This window comes from Alligator sinensis, unplaced genomic scaffold (genome assembly GCF_000455745.1).
Source record: "Alligator sinensis unplaced genomic scaffold, ASM45574v1 scaffold240_1, whole genome shotgun sequence".
NCBI lineage: Eukaryota > Metazoa > Chordata > Crocodylia > Alligatoridae > Alligator > Alligator sinensis.
The window spans coordinates 1-19,010 of record NW_005841902.1 but is presented as its reverse complement, the minus strand read 5'-3'; positions in this window follow the sequence as shown (position 1 = coordinate 19,010).

Here is a 19,010-nt window from a genome sequence, read left to right as displayed (position 1 = left end):
TTTGGGTTGGTCTAATAAAAGATATCAGATTCACCCAAGGAACCTTGTTTGCATAATGTTCAAAGCATATGTTTTTTCATTCCCAGATATAATCAGCCTTAAAAAGCAAAATTCTGCTAACACACCAAATGCAAAAGGAAGCCGGTGGACCTCAACTGTGTTATGAATCTCACTGCATAACTGGGACCAACATGTTCATGGCAAGAGCTCCCCAAACATGTGCTCGCTTCAATAACATACAGCTTCTGAAATGTCCTATTTGCAACTATCCCAGCCTGAAAAGGAAATTTCTTTTTTTTTGCACCTCCGGAAATGTAATATACCTCATCCAATGCACCAAATGCCCTGATGGAAGATATGTAGGAGAGACCAGACAACAACTGCGCACCAGAATGAACGCACACCGGAAATCTATCAAAGACAGAAATACCTAATTACCTGTGGGGGCACATTTCTCACAAGAAAACCACTCTCTCTCCAATCTCTCAGTCCTGATCCTCAAAGGAAACTTACAAAACACTTCCCAGAGACGAGCCTATGAACTCCACTTCATCAACCTCCTGGATACTAAAAATCGTGGACTAAATATAGACATTGCATTTATAACACATTATAACCTGCCTGACATCTGACTCCCCAGGTCTCTCTCCACTTTCATCCCCCTGCTCTCTCCCCTCCCCGGGCCGGTTTCTCACCCATTGACTCCTCAATCTACATTTTCACTGACTACCTGTCTTGTATGTATACCAGTCGAGCCTCTGGCTTCTTTACTTTTCATTCCATCCAGGAACAGCACACACCAACTGCTGAAACTTCCTTAGCCTGACGAAGGGTTTTTGAACCCAAAAGCTTGCTTAATAATTATTTTCCAACTATTTGGGTTGGTCTAATAAAAGATATCAGATTCACCCAAGGAACCTTGTTTGCATAATGTTCAAAGCATATGTTTTTTCATTCCCAAATATAATCAGCCTTAAAAAACAAAATTCTGCCAACACACCAAATGCAAAAGGAAGCCGGTGGACCTCAACTGTGTTATGAATCTCACTGCATAACTGGGACCAACATGTTCATGGCAAGAGCTCCCCAAACATGTGCTCGCTTCAATAACATACAGCTTCTGAAATGTCCTATTTGCAACTATCCCAGCCTGAAAAGGAAATTTCTTTTTTTTTGCACCTCCGGAAATGTAATATACCTCATCCAATGCACCAAATGCCCTGATGGAAAATACGTAGGAGAGACCAAACAACAACTGCGCACCAGAATGAATGCACACAGGAAATCCATCAAAGACAGAAATACCCAATTACCGGTGGGGGCACATTTCTCACAGGAGGGCCACTCTCTCTCCAATCTCTCAGTTCTGATCCTCAAGGGAAACTTACACAACACATCCCAGAGACGAGCCTATGAGCTCTATTTCATCAACCTCCTGGATACTAGAGATCATGGACTAAACATAGACATTGGATTTTTGATCCATTATAATCTGCCTGGCAACTGACTCCCCAGCCCAGCCCCTGGCTTCTTTACTTTTCATTCCATCCAGGAAGAGCACACACCAACTGCTGAAACTTCCTTAGCCTGACGAAGGGTTTTTGAACCCAAAAGCTTGCTTAATAACTATTCTCCAACTATTTGGGTTGGTCTAATAAAAGATATCAAATTCACCCAAGGAACCTTGTCTGCCTATGAATTTAGGGTACATTTTTATGCCCAACATGGATGTAAGGCATTATAGTGTGGATTTGTAGCCAAATCTTTCAGATGCCTGGACCTATGGTATTAAAATAAGCCTGCCTCTACTTCTATACAATGTACTGATAAGCTCTAACCTAGTTTGCAGAGATCATTGATGATGTTTAAATGTTACAACAAAGTCTTCAAAGGGCATTAAGTCAGGCCCTTTGTAGGTTGTTGATTATGAATCACAGTGTGTTAATAAATCATAGTGTGCAGGCTCAGGGGTGCCATAGTGACATAGTGGCTGCCTGAAAGTATATAAGGGGTGTACATCAGGATCTGGAGGAATGCCTGTTCACCAGAGCGCCCCAAGGGATGACAAGGTCAAATGGTCACAAACTCCTCCAAGACTATTTCAGGCTGGACTTAAGGAAACACTTCTTTACTGTCTGAGACCCCAAAGTCTTGAATAGACTCCCTCCAGAGGTGGTGCAAGCACCTACTCTGGATTCTTTTAAGAAACATTTGGGCACCTATCTTGCATGGAGCCTTTGACCCTAGCTGACTTCCTGCCCCTGGGGCAGGGGGCTGGACTCAATGATCTTCTGAGGTCCCTTCCAGCCCTAATGTCTATGAAATCTATGAAATAACTGGAGATAGCTACATAGGGCCCTGCTACATGTTCCAATTAAAGCTGAATAGAAACTAGATATAGAGTTGTTGCATATTTTGAAGCACTAACTTTATAGGTGTTTGGCTTTTTCTTTATAGCTGGATAGTCATGTTTATCATGTGATAATTACTTGCACATGTAGCCAGTCTAAATGTATTGGGTGATTAACCAGTTAATTATATAATATATGTAATATATAGCAGAGACACTGGTGTGAGAGTTGTCTTCTTTTTTTTCTTTTTCTTTTTTTGCTTATTATTGTTTTTATCAGGAGAAAATGCATTAGTTCAATGTTACTCTAACTTAATTCTTTGGGGGCGGTGGTATATGGATTTATCTGTAGTTTTTTGCACAAAACCTGGCTACTATTTAAATCATTACTGGCAAATGTTCTTACAAGTCAGATAGAAAGGAGACATGAGAAAGTTCTGCTAATTATTCTGTTTACAATTCCCCTTCAATGTTCCTGTTTTACAAGTATTGAGATCTATATATCTATATAGATATATAAATAGATATATATCTCAATGCTTGTAAAACAGGAACATCAGGGGAAATTATATAAATATTATAAATAGAATTTTTTACAATATTATATTGACACATTGGCAAAATAGGGAGATTTCTTTGACATGATATTATTCTATATTGTCAATTTTGTAGTTGCTGATTTTGGATAATGTTCCTTTGCAATTGCTAACTTTTTTCTACTGGCAGAAACTTATACTTATTTTGTAGTAGCTCAAAGATATTTATTTTAGGTGTTCTGCAGCAAGATGTTATACACAATTTACTGCATTTTAATGTATGAATGAATATGAATTAGGGCACTAAAATGTATGTTGGTGAAGATTTTTTCTGCTTTTGCCATTAGAAGCACTCCCTATAATCATAAGAAATTGCATTATAAAAATAATAGCACTAAGTTGGCTTTCTTTTTTAAAAAAAATCAATACTTTATGGTTGGAAGGATAATTATGAGAAATAATATAAATGAATAAATATGAAATGAAAAAAAATTAAAATTAGATCCTAAAGCAAAAGGAAGGGAATGATAAATGCCTAGCATTTTCTTAAAATGTAACTGTAAACTATTTTTCACATTAGTGATATTTTTCCCCTTTGTAAATGTAGTTTTAAATTCTAGCCTGAGTCCTGCTGGAATGTAGGACTAGAGGATGCCTATACACATGATGGACCTCTGCTCTGATGCGTGCTAATTAGCACATGGAGCAGACTCGATTAATCAAGTCTGCTTTGAGTCTGCCGGAGAGTGCTAATTAGAATGCTGCAGCAGCTTCTGCGTCACATGTATTCATCATCTCTGCATTTCAAAAATGGTGGTGAGGGCACTTTAAATAAAGTGTTTAATGAACTTTAATTAAAGTGCCCCCGTCACCATTTTGATGGTGAATACACATGACACTGCAGTTGCTTTAATTAGAGTGGCTCTCAGAGCCACTCTAATTAAAGACCAATCCCCCCCCCCCCGCCTCAACCCTGGAGCATGTGTATAAATGCCTGTAAAGATTTCTGTACTGAGTCAGGCTAATAGTCTATCTAGTCCAGTCTCCTGGCTCTAACATTGCCAAAGTTTGAGGCCTCAGATGAAAGTGCTTGTAAAAACTAAGTTATAGGCTGCCAAAAGAGAGTATGTCTCTCCAATTCCAACATTTAGTGGCATCTTATACCCAGAAGCAAAAGTTTTGATATTTCTTCTTTTTTACCATGGGTAAGGTAAATATGGCTATTCTAATGACCTGTATAAACATTTAATTGTCTTTTGGTCTGGCATGGCACAGGTATAGCTCCACTAAAGTTAAATTGGTGTAAATTGTGAAGGATAGAGGTTAGAGTCCACCCCATAGTTAATATTGCTTCTTAATTTAATTTATTGGAAGTCTTTTCTTGCATTAGTTTCTAAAATGAAAATATGGCTGCGAGCCTCTCTGTAAAAGGAACAGGAGTAAATGTTTTAAATGGCATATAATATACCCTTTCTCCTGACATCATTTATTTAAATGCTAGACCAAAGGCATTTCCCCCCTTTTAGCCATCATACAGATTGAGGGTATATGCTGTACAGCCTTTCTGGATGTTTCAGACTGCAGTGCTTGGTATAAACTACCTAGATATGTAGGCTGGTGTGAAATAAGGTAGTCATGACCCTTCCCCTTGGAATGAATTGTGCCTTTTAATTGCAGTCATGTTTGGTCCTTGAGCAGAGTGCATGGGTTGTATGATAAGCTCCTTCCACCAGTGCTAAGTAATTTAAAAGTAGAAACTGCAATGAAGTTCCTTTATGTGATAGAGACATTTATATAAGGAAATGCTCCTTTATGTTTTAAATGAAGTATCAGAAATCCAGGAAAAAATATATAGAACTTGCAAATGTAAAACTAATGGAGTGAGTAAACAAACTCAACATCCTTCCTTTATCTGCAAAATTATAAAAGCTGAAGAAACAGCAGTGGCCCTCATAAGTGAATTATTTGCAGTATCCTACCATCACTCTGTAGCTAGAAAATTCTTTAATTTAGTAAAACTGCATTTGAAGAGCGCTTTTTATGGCTTTTAAAATTATGACTTTAATTATTGATCAGACACTTCAGCATGGCATCCATAAATGTAATGCATTAATTACTTTAAGAGTTAGCTAAAGAGTTGAGAAAATGCTGAATGTATTTAAACTACCCTTTTTTCACAACAGGTGGTGCCCAGCTGATAACTGTCATCTCTTAAATACTGTGATGATGGGCACCAAAGGAAATCCCTATGATAGTTAGGCAGATAGGTAGAGTAATTGGTCCTTGGAATTATCTCTCAAAGATACTGCCTGCTATTATTTGTTTATATCAAAACACTTCTTATAATTCAATCTGTGATGGGTCTTCATGCTCCATATGCACTAACATACTGTAATCTCTTAGGCATGCAGTACAACATATGCTTTTAGTTACTCAGGCAAGAAAAAAGATGCTTGCTTTCTGACTCTTGTTTATAATCAAAGGGGATAAAGTACACAGTAAATTTTAGTCGCTCATGTTGTTGCTGTATTAAACTGTCCCCCTATCCCCAAGGTAATCACATATATTGACAGCTCCAAAAATATAGCATCTTATGTGAGCAAGCTTCAGCCACAAAAGCAAAAATAGACTTCCAGTATATTAGTAAATTCTGCCTCTGTGCTCTTGTTTAATAATGCATGATATCACATCCTGGCACCTAGCTTATTCTCTTTTCAACTTAACATTTGTTTATGAATATTATAACAGAAGTTCTTCATTTGTTAATCCATTTTGTACAGTGACCTGAGAGACCCCTCATTTTAGTGTTTGCAGCATACGCCAGAAAGCTGTCCTTTGAGATAAACCATACAAATGCATTGGGGCTTATGTAACAATTCAGAAACTAAAAGGATCATGCCCTACTAGACCTCTTGTTTTTACTACAATATGTCTTTGAATAAGACTCAACTGCTGTGTTCATTATAAAGATGACAATAACATTTGGTTCTACACAGAAGAGGTACATCAGCTTTCTCATTTTCATTAGAATTAATTGGCTTGACTCTCATAGTACTATTAGCAAGGTCTCTCATTCCTTCCCCCTCCCCCTCCATGCTTGTAGGAAGAAGAATCCCTTGGTACTGAACTTATTAATACAAAATAATAGCAACAAAAAATTCTGGTATTTGAAAGCTGGGTGGAAACTTGAATAGAGTTCTGGTCTATGCAGGATAAATGAAATCCTTGGCCAAGTAGAAGAGTTTAATATATTTAACATATTCCATCAGGTGATGACATTTGCAGATTCTCTTAAAATTTAGCACAACGTATTATGATGTGCTCTAGTTCTATCATCCTTCTGAGCCTAGCAGCCAATAAGGCTAGCATTAAGGGACTCAGTTTTCTGTAACCAGTTATCAGGGGAGTGTTGTGGCTAGTAGTAATATCTGGCATCCCCAACTTAAAAGACCAGGTAGATGTGGGCCATCTGTGGGCAGCCTTGGCACAAGTCTAGAGCAAGGCTTGAATTCATGCTCCTGGAGTGATAACAAAACAATGGAGTTATTCTGCCACTGCATCCCATGTATTATCCAATGCAGGACTTAAGTGTTTCGAAGTCAGGTACTGCAATGATTAGGTCCCTGATCCAGAGTAGTTTCCAAAATCTTGTTGGTCCTTATACCATCAGAGTCTTTGGTGCCTCAGTACAAGTTGCAAAACAGTCAGGTCTCTGAGGAAGGACATTCTGAAGGGCAGCACACATAGTATACAGTTGTCTCAAGCTAGCCTATAGGGAATGAGGGGGCCAGGGAGATCCCTAAATCTTACCCATCAGGTGTCTTACCCAGGGCTGTAAGGAGACAACTCTGTTTGCATCCCTGAACCCGTGGGTGGATTTTGCAAAAGGGGGGAGGGTATGGGAGCAGCAACTGGAAGGGGTGGCTGTGCACCCACTTGCAGCTCCTTCATTCTGCCCCCCCCCCCAAACCAGAATGGGCATATCACATCATGGGAACAGCAGCTGGGGACTTTTCATAAGTCCCTACATCAGGCAGCACCCCCCTCCTCTCCACTTCCTGCTGCAGCTACTGTCCTTGGCTGTCCCTAGGTTGTGTGGGAGCTCCAGTGGCACTCCCAACTCCAAATGGGATACACTAGGATCCAAACTCCATCAGGAATAGCTGTTACAGTGGACAGGTTCCCCCTCCATTAGCCTACTCCTGGGCTGGGTGAGAACACCTAGGAGCAGAGAGGGTGGGACCTAGCCACTTCACCACTGCTGCTCCTCCTGTGCTGAGCCTGGATACCCCTTAAGCCTCTCTGAAGTAAGGAAAGAAAGGCCATGGAGCAGTTTTGGAGGCCCTGGAGTCAGCAGTAGACCAGGAGGGAAGGGAGGTATAGTTGAACCCAGAGGGGAAAGGAAGAAGGGGAAGAAACTCTTACCAGATTTGGAGACTTAAAAACATTCCCAGGTGCTGCTCTCCCCCTGTGTAGTGTCAGAGGGGGTTGTGAATATGTCACTGTGTCCCCTTTTGATCCACCCCTACTGGAATCCTCTCACAAAATAAGTATCCATGCAACTTCTTTTTAAAAAAATTCAACACTCAGATCTCATTGTGGGGAACTTGATTGCTATAAACACACCTGCTAGATCAGTCCCTGAAGTAAGGAGCACCTACTTTCTGGGTCTGGGTGCTAAGCATCTCAGCTTTGTCAAGACTGGAGCAGTTTTGGGAATGCTCAATGCATACCTCTTGACACCAGGGGAATTTAAAGTAAAAAAAAAGAAAAAAAAAGTAAGGTATCAGTGGGGATCAGACATATGCAAAGTAAGGTGACATCTCAGCAGGGGTCACCAGCATTATATTTTCAGATTTAGGCATCAACATTTCCTTCAAACTCTTATAGGCAATTAAGTCTTCCTTTGTATCTGGCCCTAAGTGCAAAGCACTTTCCTCTTGAATGTGTTTTTGTGTTGGTTTTCAGTTGCTTTTAAAAAAGCTCCTAGGAACTATTTGTTGGTCTGGAAAAATCCAGGACCTGATTTTATTAGTTTTCTACTAGATGGTACATGGTAGATGGTTCTACCATCTACCTAGATAGATACCTTTATTACCTAGATAGTAATAAATGGCCATGAAAAGACCAGATTGCACAATATGTTGGATCTATAGATGAGTCCCTAAGACAATCAGCATAAAACATCAAAAAAACCAAACAAAACCCCAAAATAATTATATACGTGAGTGCTTTCTGAATTTAAAATGACAGCTTAATTATTATGCAGAGGTGGTTGGCCACATTAGTCTGAAGTCATGGAGAGCATGGGGCAGAGTGGCAATTAAGAGATTAATTCAGAGAGGCATGAGCTTTCATAGGTAACCATCAGGGATGAGGGTTACTGGGCTGATCTGCAGCCCAAATCAGGACTGACTCCCTGTATGCTTGCATGCTGTATAAGCATGTGCTCACCCTCATTTTGGGGGCTGACAAGCAGAGGCTTGACTAGGAGCTACAACTATGAGTTGCCAATACAGGACTGGTGAGCCAGGACAGGCTACTCTAAGTGGGGATGGGTTAGAGAGATATGTTGGTAGGGGTGGAAGCATGAGGCGGGAAGGGGCAGAATTTAATGATGGGGATAGTGAAACGGAGTGTGGAGAGGCAATGGGTGGGAATGGCAGCTAGGGATTGGGTGGTAAAATGAAGGAAGTTGCCACTGAAGCTACTAATGGAGAAAATAAAAAAGTAAAAATAAATAATTTAAAAAGAAATAAAGAGTAAGTACATTAATGAAAGTCTCATGTTTTAACACTTGGAGTTGGGTAGCCTGATCAGCCCCCTACCTTCCATCCCCTCCAGCCCTCCTTCCTGGAATGGTCTGTGCCCCTGCAAGCTTCCTGCCCAGGTCACAACTCCTAGGATGAGGGGGCAGAGTTGGCTTGGTGCCACTACCACCCCCTGGGCAGTAGAGTTCAGGGGGTGGAAAGTTTGTCCACACAGAACAGGAGGGTGGGATGAGGGGACATTGTATCCTGGTAGACTGAAGGACTGAAACTTGGTGGCTTATCTTTGGGAAGTGACTCCACATTCATGAAACACAAGCTGCATAACATAGATCCAGAGATTAACTTGCCTTGGAGTAGTGTAACTTTAAGACGCCTAAAATGTGTTTAAAACTAGTTTACATGGGTTAATGTGTGAACAATCCAGGGGTCAAGGGCTCCCTGAGCTGCTTAAAATTAATGTGTAACAAGGCCCTTATTCACTTGTCCAAGTAAATCACTTTTAAAATCACCCTTTGAATTAAAAGCTATATTATGCTTTTAATTCAAAAAGCCTCAGCCCCATAGTATGTTTCATTTGTTTTTGTGCACCTTTTGCATTTTTACAGGCTGAAGACATCTTTATGAAACAATAGCTTTAGAAATATAATTGCAATACTTAAAAAATTGTCCTAAAGATGCATAGAAAGCTGCTGCACCTGAGATTAGTTTATTTTTTTTTAATTATCTAGAATTCTAGTATGTATTCCTTTAACATAGCTCAAAAGGAGACAGGACACAGGCCTTCACATGGCATCCCCTGTTAATCGCTATGTGAACCAGCTGTGTCAAACTACTTTCAACCTATCCTCTACCATGTACCATTGTAGACCTATCATCATGATGCAACCTGGCTTTCTTCAAAGGGATAGCAGTGCCTGTATTAACCAGCTGAACATAGAGGGCTTCACCTCCTTCAAAAGCACTGTCCTGGAACATCTGACTGCCAAATAACAACCAGGTGCTGTACTAGTACAAGAGACCTATATAGAGGACCTGCCAAACTGAAGCTCAGAGGCTACTGCGTAGCTACTCATGTTTCGAGTAAACATCATGGCTTTGCCACCTTAATTAAAGCTGGCATCTGGTATGAGAATCTTAAAACATCACCTTCAGACAGCTGAATATGATGGGCAGCTATAATGCTAAGGAACTACACTGTCATGAATGTGTACAAACCACCTAGACAAAACTCTTCAACCCGAAGACATATTAGTCCTACCAACTCCAGCAATCTATTTAAGTGACATCAATAGCCACCATACTGAATGGGGTTATGCTAAGTGCAGTCTGGATGGTTTCACTCTTTATGAATTGACTTTGACCAGCAACATCATCATCAACATCAATCTTCTATGTAACTCCAAACAGGCAAGGACATTCCACTCAGGCTGATGGCAATCTTGCAACGAACCCTGACCTAACTTGGTATGCTGGCTTTACATCACAAATAAACATCATCACCACCTTAGGAAACTTCCCTTCATCCCAACATTATCCATCTCCAATCACAATCACTGACTGCCTTATTGCTATCACTGAAACCTGTCCAATCCTGAGTCAAAACTTCAGAAAAACACAATGGCCTGACTTCCTCAATAAAACAGAAAATTTAGCAGTCAAATTACCAGATCCGACCAATGTGGAAGACTTTAACACTACTTATGATGCCTTTGTCACAAGTTTGACAAAAATAGCCAAGATGACACTACCATGTGGCTTTAGGGTAAACTGCTTTTCCTGCTGGGACCAAACCTGCAACAACTATCTACAGTTACTACAGCAGCATTATCAGTGAGGTAACAGAAAGACCCCAAGACCATATTAATACTATGAAAAGAGAACGTTGGATGGAAACAGTAAAAAATATTGACTTCACATAATCCAGCAGGAAGCCTGGAACACAGTCAAAAGGTTCACTGGAGAATGCAAGCCCAAACAGCAATGCCCTGTGTAAGCAGACTCAACAGCAGCACAACATATCCAGAACAGCAGAACTGCTAAGTACTTCTCCAAAGAGACTGGACCTGCAACTCACTGGTTCATTCACAGAATTTCAAATGAAAACTGCCATAGCCTCCATCAAACTCCAGAAAACTGCAGGATTGGATAATATCTACCCAGAATTCCTGATGAATATGGGGCTCTGCATGAGAAACTGGCTGATGGAGTTCCTGTTATCATGTATGTGAAGAAACAAAATATCCAAATTCTGAAGATGGACTGACATGATTGCACTGTTCAAACCAGGCAAGAATGCTGACAACGTTGCTAGCTACAGACCAATATCTTTGCTCTCAGTTGTCTACAAACTGCTGGAAAGATTGATTCTAAATAGGGTAACTGACATCACAGGTGCACCAAAACAGGCAGAGTTCTGTACAAATAGATGTACCACTGAACAGGTAGTAAGGCTTACTAAAGACATTGAAGATGTTTTTCAAAGGAGGAAAAAAGTAGGCATTGTCCTGGTAGATCTAACAGCTGCATATGATACCATCTGGCTGAAAGGACTAGAGTACAAGCTACTCAAGATGATCCCAGATAGGAGAATGGTGGCCTTTATTGCTAATATTATATCAAGCAGATCCTTCAACCTTTCCACCAGTGGAAGAGATCAAAACAGATGCATGCATCTGTGTAATGGGGGTACCACAGGGATCAGTGCCAACCCTTTTTAACATCTATATATCTGACATTCCACCCACCATAGCTAAAAAGTATGCCTACACCGATGACTTGGCCCTGTCCACCTTCAACAAGTCCATCCCAAAAACAGAAACTGCCTTGTCTCAGGATACGAATACAATAGTCTCTTAACTGCACCAATGGAGACTCAAGTTTAGTCAAATAAACTACTGCATCACTGTTCCACGTCTGTAATGCTATGGCACATAAGAGGAATAAGGTTGACCTGAATAGTAATGAACTTCCCTTCACAGACAACCCAATGTACTTGGGAGTAACTCTGGATAGGAGCATTACCTATAGCAAACACCTACTGAAAACATCTAAAGTCAACTCTCGCATAGGTGCTATAAGATGACTTGGAGGAACAACCTGGGGAGCCAGTTTCACCACTCTAAGGACATCAACACTTGCAGTAGTATATGCTCCTGCTGACTACTGCTGTCAAGCATGGGGGCACAGTAGCCATGCCAGAAAAGCTGATGCTGACCTGAACTCATCAATGAGAATAGTAATGGGGTGTGTAACATATTCCTGTTGACATGCTGCCAAGACTATCAGAGGCACTACCTCCCCAACTAAGAAAACAGAAGGCAAGTCTAGGCCTTGCTCAGCGTGCCCAACAAAACCAGGAGCACCTGCTTCATGCAGTCTTGGAGCAACCAGTACTTAAGCAACTAAAGTCACAAAACTCATTCAGATGGGAGCATGGGTACTGTTGCATCAGTGTGGAGGTGGGGGCATTGCTCTACGGGCACTTGAACAACACCAAAAGAGTGGGATGAGACTGATTCTCATCTCAAGCACTTCATAAGCAACCCAACAAACACTCTATTCACCCAAATATGATCTCCCCCACAACTTATGAGCTAAACTAAACAGGATTTGCTCCAGAAGTGGACGCTTTAATTCTACACTCTGTAGGACTGGTTTAAAAGACAATCCAATACATGAGTGTGGTGATGCAGCACAGACTGCTGACCACCTCCTCACATGTGCAGCACACCTATGTATCCAGGATGAGGACCTGACAAGCATCAATGATAAAGCAGTTGTGTGGCTCTGCCACATTAATGATATGTAGAGGTGGGAAATGAAGTATAAGAAAGAAGAAGCATAGATCAAATATGTTTGCACATTGTGCGTGCTTATAATTTTTGGTTAAGTTTGGAACAAAAGTTTCAAAATATCACTAGGCAGTGATTTCTTACAGTATTTCCAACTAGAAGCAAGTAGTAGTTGACATCTTGTGAAAGGAGTCAATGATATGAATATTCCTGGTCAAAGAGGAGGCTCCCATCTCTTCAAAACTCCTACTCTGCAGTATGTCCTTGACTAATCGCCTGAGTTCATTGAATTCAGCTTTCCTAAAGTCTAGCACTTTCACCCTACTAGTTACCTTACCCACTCGACGTCTTATGATGAATTCTATTATTTGGTGATCACTGTCCCCCAGGTGACTACCAATCTGTAGGTCCCTTACCAAATCATCCCCCGTTGCCAATACCAGGTCCAGTAAGGCATTCCCCCTAGTGGGACCGTGTACCTCCTGCGTCAGGTGGAGGTCCTGTACGCAGGATTGGAACGTGCGTGAATGATGGGACTTTGCTGTCTGTGTCTCCCAGCAGATGCCTGGGTAGTTTAGGTCCCCCATGACTACCACCTCCTTAGTTTTTATGGTCTCTGAGAGCTGCCTCAGGAGCCCCGAATCTAGTTCTTCCCCTTGGTGTAGGGGTCTGTAGCAGACCCCTACCACCAAATCCCTTTCTCCTTGCCCCCCATGTAACTTATCCTACAATCCTTCTACTTTCTCCTCCTTCGATTCCATCTTGATGAGGGTCGAAGTATATTGCTCATTGACATAGAGCACAACCCCTCCCCCTTTCTTCCCCACCCTGTCCTTTCTGTACAGCCTATAACCCTCAATATGTACCGCCCAGTCGTGGGAAGAATCCCACCAGGTTTCAGATAGCCCTACTAAGTCGTAGGTGTTTTCTGCAAGCAGGAGTGTTAGTTCATCCTGCTTGTTCCCCATGCTCCTAGCATTAGTATATAGGCACTTGATCCCTGTGACTGGTGCCTTTTTGCCCCCCAGCTCCGATTCCCAAAGGGCCCCTTATTGCTTACTTGTTTATTGCTTATCTGTGCTGTATTGCTGGCCACCCCCTGGATTGCAGGTTCCCGATGTTCACCTTCTTCAGTCTGGGCTGTCCTTGTGGGTGTTCCAATGCTCCTGCTGGGAGTTAAACTTGGAGGTTTCTGGCTGCAGGGTCTTGCCCCTCCTTTTAAGATCAGACTGATCACCATATTTGAGACTAGGAAGGAATTTTACCAAATGATGAGATTGGTATGGACTGTGAAGGTTTTGCCCTCCTCTGTAGTGGGGGTGTGGCCCCCTTCCTAGGTTCTCTTAATATCTCTCTCTCTTGTATATTAACAGCCTTTATAGGAGTAGGACATTGGCTGTCCTGATCCCCCTGATTTACCTGTGGCAGGTTAGGATGTTATGTCTTGTGCTGTGTCAGGGTTGACTGTGTAGTTTTGCTGTTTGGATTTGTATAGGATGGTTTGGAAAGGGATGATCCTGCTTCAGGCTCAGGGTTGGACAAGATGACCCTTCTGCTTACTTTTCTATGATTCTATATGCAAGCATCATATTACTCTTATGCAGCTTTCCCCCCGGTAACAAGGACTCTTTACCATTCCACTGATGTGGGGGTTCAAGAAATCTAGACCTACTTGAGGATGTTATGCGGGTAACCCTAAATTCCTGGATTTTCAAAGTTCAGAACAGCAGCCTGTTCTGCTGCACATAAGCAGAAAAGGAACCTGACACTGTAAATGATCAATCTGGGATGAAAATTTGTATGGGGATATAATTAAAGTTCCCCATTCCTTTAGCTTCCTGTTAGCTAAATTTCCTTAAGGGAAAAAGATAAGTCCAATTCTTAGATTTTTTAAGCTATGGAAAAAATTTCCAAACTTCTCCAGAGGGAAACCACCAATACTGATGCTTATGCAAGCAGCAGCAACTACCAACTACAGTGACTTATTATATTATCTCTCAAATAGAAGACATCACAAACGCTGTGGGTTGCAGACATCCCACTTTTTCATGCAAAGATGGGTTTGTGACAGTCATGGTAGCTGTTGACGCCTTAGGGTGTTACCAAGGAGGACATTTATCTTTTATTACATGCAAATGTCTAGATTCAAAATTTTAATTAGTGAATATGTGCAGGGCTGGATTAACCCACAAAATGTACCTCACTACATTTTGATCACTAAATCAAAAATGTAATCTCATTGCAACTAAATATTAATGAAGCCAAGAATTTAGTAGTGTACAGAAAATAAGATGGTATCATTTTGAAATGGTATTGAGACCATAGTTTTATATTTTTAACTACAATAAATATGAGTAGATTAATTTCTTTGAGCAGGAGAAAAGTGCTGTAAAACTTGTTTATTCCATGGATCCATGCTGACTTTTTTTGATCAGCCTTTCCTCCCTCAGATACTGACACATGGACTTCCTCTAGGATATGCTCCTGTAACAAGGTATTGAGGTGAGGCTAACTGATGTGTAGTTCCTAGGTCCTCCTGGAACAGGAAGTTGTCCTTCACACAATTTAGGAATTAGCTTAAAATTTTACATTTGTGTATATTGTTCTTCATCCTGAACCAGGGAACAAGTGTATATGTTTTTGACATACAAGGTGACACCTTTTCTTCCAAGTCTGTCTTTCCAAGACAATGTGCAACCCTCAATATTAACATTTCAGTCATAAGAGCTATCACCAATGTCTTGTCCTCTCTCCACCTCACCTGTATGGATCCTGGACTTGCAGATAACACCCTCTCCCCCACCATTAAACCTAAGGGTTAGCAGGAATATTGTACAGGACCTAGAAACTCTTCTATTCATAGCGAGCTCAGTGATCCATGTGTGAATACGGAAGAGGCCTAAGGGAACCCAGCGTATCTCATTCTGTACTGGAGGGTAGTCCATAGTACTAGAATTGTTTCAATTAAAAAAAACAACAAAAATTGAATGAACAAGAAAACCCTTTCAGTTCCCAAAATGAGGTGAGTGAAAACCTAATGTGATGTTTTCCATTTACATAGTGCTTTTGTAAGTTTAAAGCAATTTGTAAACATTAACAATTTATGACACTCCTCTGAGGTAGGGGAAATATTTTCTGCTTGCTACCATTCACTTGCCCCCTGAATACATGGTCTTCTGCCATGCTACTACATTAGTGAACGCATAAACGTTGTTATTGGTATTTGACAAGATGACTAGTTAGGATGCAAAGAGTAATCAATGGTGTCAGGTCAGACAGTGATTTATCAATGTACTTCTGCTTGGCGCACACAATACGTTTATTCAGGTTGAAATATCCTCTGCCAGCAAAAGAATGAGTTGTATTTTTATGCAGACAAAAAAATATTCAGCCACTATTCCACTATGCTTAAATCAATAAAGGCTCACAAAGAACTAAGAGTTCAACAATTCAAAAAAAAAAATCTGAAATAAAATAAAATTTCCTTGGTGAGGAAAAAAAGCATGTATAGAGATATATTTACCCACTTGGGTCAGTATTTCATGATACGTTGTGAAAGCACAAGGGAGAATATAGTATCTGAAATATACCAGCATCATATTATCTAATATTCAAAACTAGTAATGGTACAAAAAATTCCCAGTCTGCCTGCAGTAAAGAAAAATGAAAACTTATAGATTGTGCCTTACAGAAGGTGGCTTAATAGACTCACCATCCACAGTTGCTGGGGGCTGAGTTGTTGTCTTAGTTGTAGACTCCTGGTCCTGGCTGAGTATGGTACACATGTGGCTGGGAGCTGCCCTGCTACACAAATGAGAGCTCAGTAGCAACCTGCTATAAAGTTAGAACACATTTTCAAGGTCTAACTTCATAGCTGTTTGGAGCTTTTTATGGTGTGATAAATACTTTTTTATGTGTAGCTGGTCTCAAGGTAATTTTTCAATTAACTAGTTAATTATGCAATTCCTGTAATGTGTACAGGGGGCCTTAAGTGTTGGTGCAGACCCCCAAAAAGTAATAAGTAGCTGAAAAAATCAGTAGAACTCCCAGAACTAAATTACTGCCCCTATTCTTGGCTCAACCCCACAGAGTCAGCTTGAAGAAGCCATTAGAACTCAAAAGACAACCAAAAACCTTAGTGACCCCACACCTTCTTTATTTCTTCCAATGCTGTTGAAATAAATCTCCTTGACTTTTGTAGTGCTGAATAAGAATTCAGCATAACAACTTTAGGTACAACTTTTAAGTTCCGCTTTTGCTGATATAGCCTATATATTGTTGGGCAAGTGATGATTTTCATTGCAAAGACCATTTGAAAGTATTCTTATTGGAGTTCTAATTAATTTTGTATTTGAAAATGTCATTCATTTATGCAGATAACATATTTAAATATTTAGCCAGGCAAATTTTGAAACTTCAGTAAAATCCCACATTGTCAAACCTTTTCCATGTGTTTTTTAGTTTGAGTTGAATTTAATGGGCATTCAATTGATTTAATCACCTGAGTTGTTTTATGTAGATTAGAGACTCTATTAACTCTCTTATTAGTAAGCTGTTTACTACTTGAAAAATAATTTAAAAAATATTTTTGGTAATTTTTTTCTTGGTGCATGATGATCTGTGTCCTACTTTATATTGCTACTAAAGGAAACGTGTTTTATTTTAGGGTTTTCTATATTGATACTGGATCAATCCTATACCTCCTCAAGCAAAATGTAGACAGCCCAATAACCACTACTATTACCTATTATAATCAGAAACTGTTTTCACCTTTTCTTATACAGCTAGATTAGAAAAACAAGGTTTTCACAAATACAAGTTATGGGACTGTTTTTTTATTCAGTATTCAGTTCCATAATTAATATTCCTTATGTTGTTGTTGCCATTAGGAATTTCTCCTCTCTCGGTTCATTCATAGTTTTTATTAGTTTGCATATCTTGTATGTTGACTTTCCTACTGTCACTGGCTGGTTGCATTCATTTTAATCCTGTAAATAAAATGTTCTGGGTGAACTAATCCCCATCAGGAAGGCTCAATATCGTATCTAGAAGTCAACAAGGAATTTTAGGCATTAAAACATACAAGCACATGCACAAGCAAGGATGACATTTCATTAGATAATATCCTTTTTGCAGGCTTTCTTAAGCAGTGGGATTTTGATAATTTGCAGACCAACAGTCTGCTAACAAATAGAAACTAATGAAAAGTATCTAGCCTAGTATGTGGGGGAGCTTGAGACTTCTGTTCTATTTTTTAGAGCCCAGAATATATGTGAATTCAATAGGCAGCAAAGTTAGCTTGCTATGAGAAGAGCAGTAGTTGATAAGCAATTATATACCCGCTACTGTTGTATTGCTATGCAGATGTTTCAGAGATAAGGAGCCATTTATGTTAGATAACTATGTAACGTGCCATAAAAGTGGCCAGCTAGATAGAGTCATTTAGGGGATGTGCATCTAGCTAAGGAAGCAAAATAAGGTGATGAAGCACTTTTGAAAAAGAAAGAAAATAGAGAAATAACAAAAAAAAATCTTCCATTGAAGTTAAAAATGTGAGCAAGGAGAAGGAAAAGGCTTGATTGCCTAATTCTGTTGTAAAATCACTGAAATGAATTATGAGTGAAACAGGTGAAAACCAAGTGTGCAAATAAAACAGGAAGCAAATGGAAGGCACTAGAAAACCTTTTTTTTTACTATTTTGGAAGAAAGAGACCCTCCAAAATAATGAATGCTCCCAAAAGCTCAAAAACAAATAAAAGTGAAGTGCAACATGATAAAAGCTTCATGTTTTGGGGAACTGTTTACCAGCTTCCTAAGAGGACAGATAATTTGTTACCTGCTCACTGGATATGTTGTCTCCTACAATACGATGCAACAGTAGGAACCACTTCTCTTATTATTTCTCCAGATTTCTGTATACTTTATGATAGATGGAATCCATTTCTGTGGCAGCAGCTACCAAAGGTCAAAGTAAGATTAATTTACCATTATATATCCTTTATTACGAGTGTGTCAAGCTTATGGCCTGGGGGCCAGATCTGGCCCACAGAGCTGGGTTATCCAGCCTGCAGAATTTGCCCTGGCCCTGGCTATGATGGAGAATCTTCCTGAAGTGACAGCCAAGTGCCTGGGTGAGAGAGACAGTGCTGAAGTCCCAGAAGCAACATGGGAACAAGCCCAGTGCCATGACTTGTCCCTGTGGCGGCAGTTAAGTACCCATGATACTGGGCTTCTCACACTGCTGAGGCTTTAGCACTGCAGCTCTTGCCTACTTGGCTATCAAGCATGTGAGTGAAAGTAGCAGTATTAAAGCCCCAGCAGCACTGCAGAAAGAAGCCTGGCATCACATGTTGTTCCCATGGTGGAAGCCAAGTGCCCAGGTTGCCTGGCTTCTTTCCTTGGAGCCCCCAACTGGCCAGAATGGGCACCACATGTGGCACCCATCCTGGACCAGCCCTGAGTGGTGCCACATGAAGTGTGGTTCCAGACTGGTCAGAGTGGGTGCTGTGTGCTTGAATCTAACATGGCAAGCGGGAGGGGAGGGGAGGGGAGGGGAGGGGAG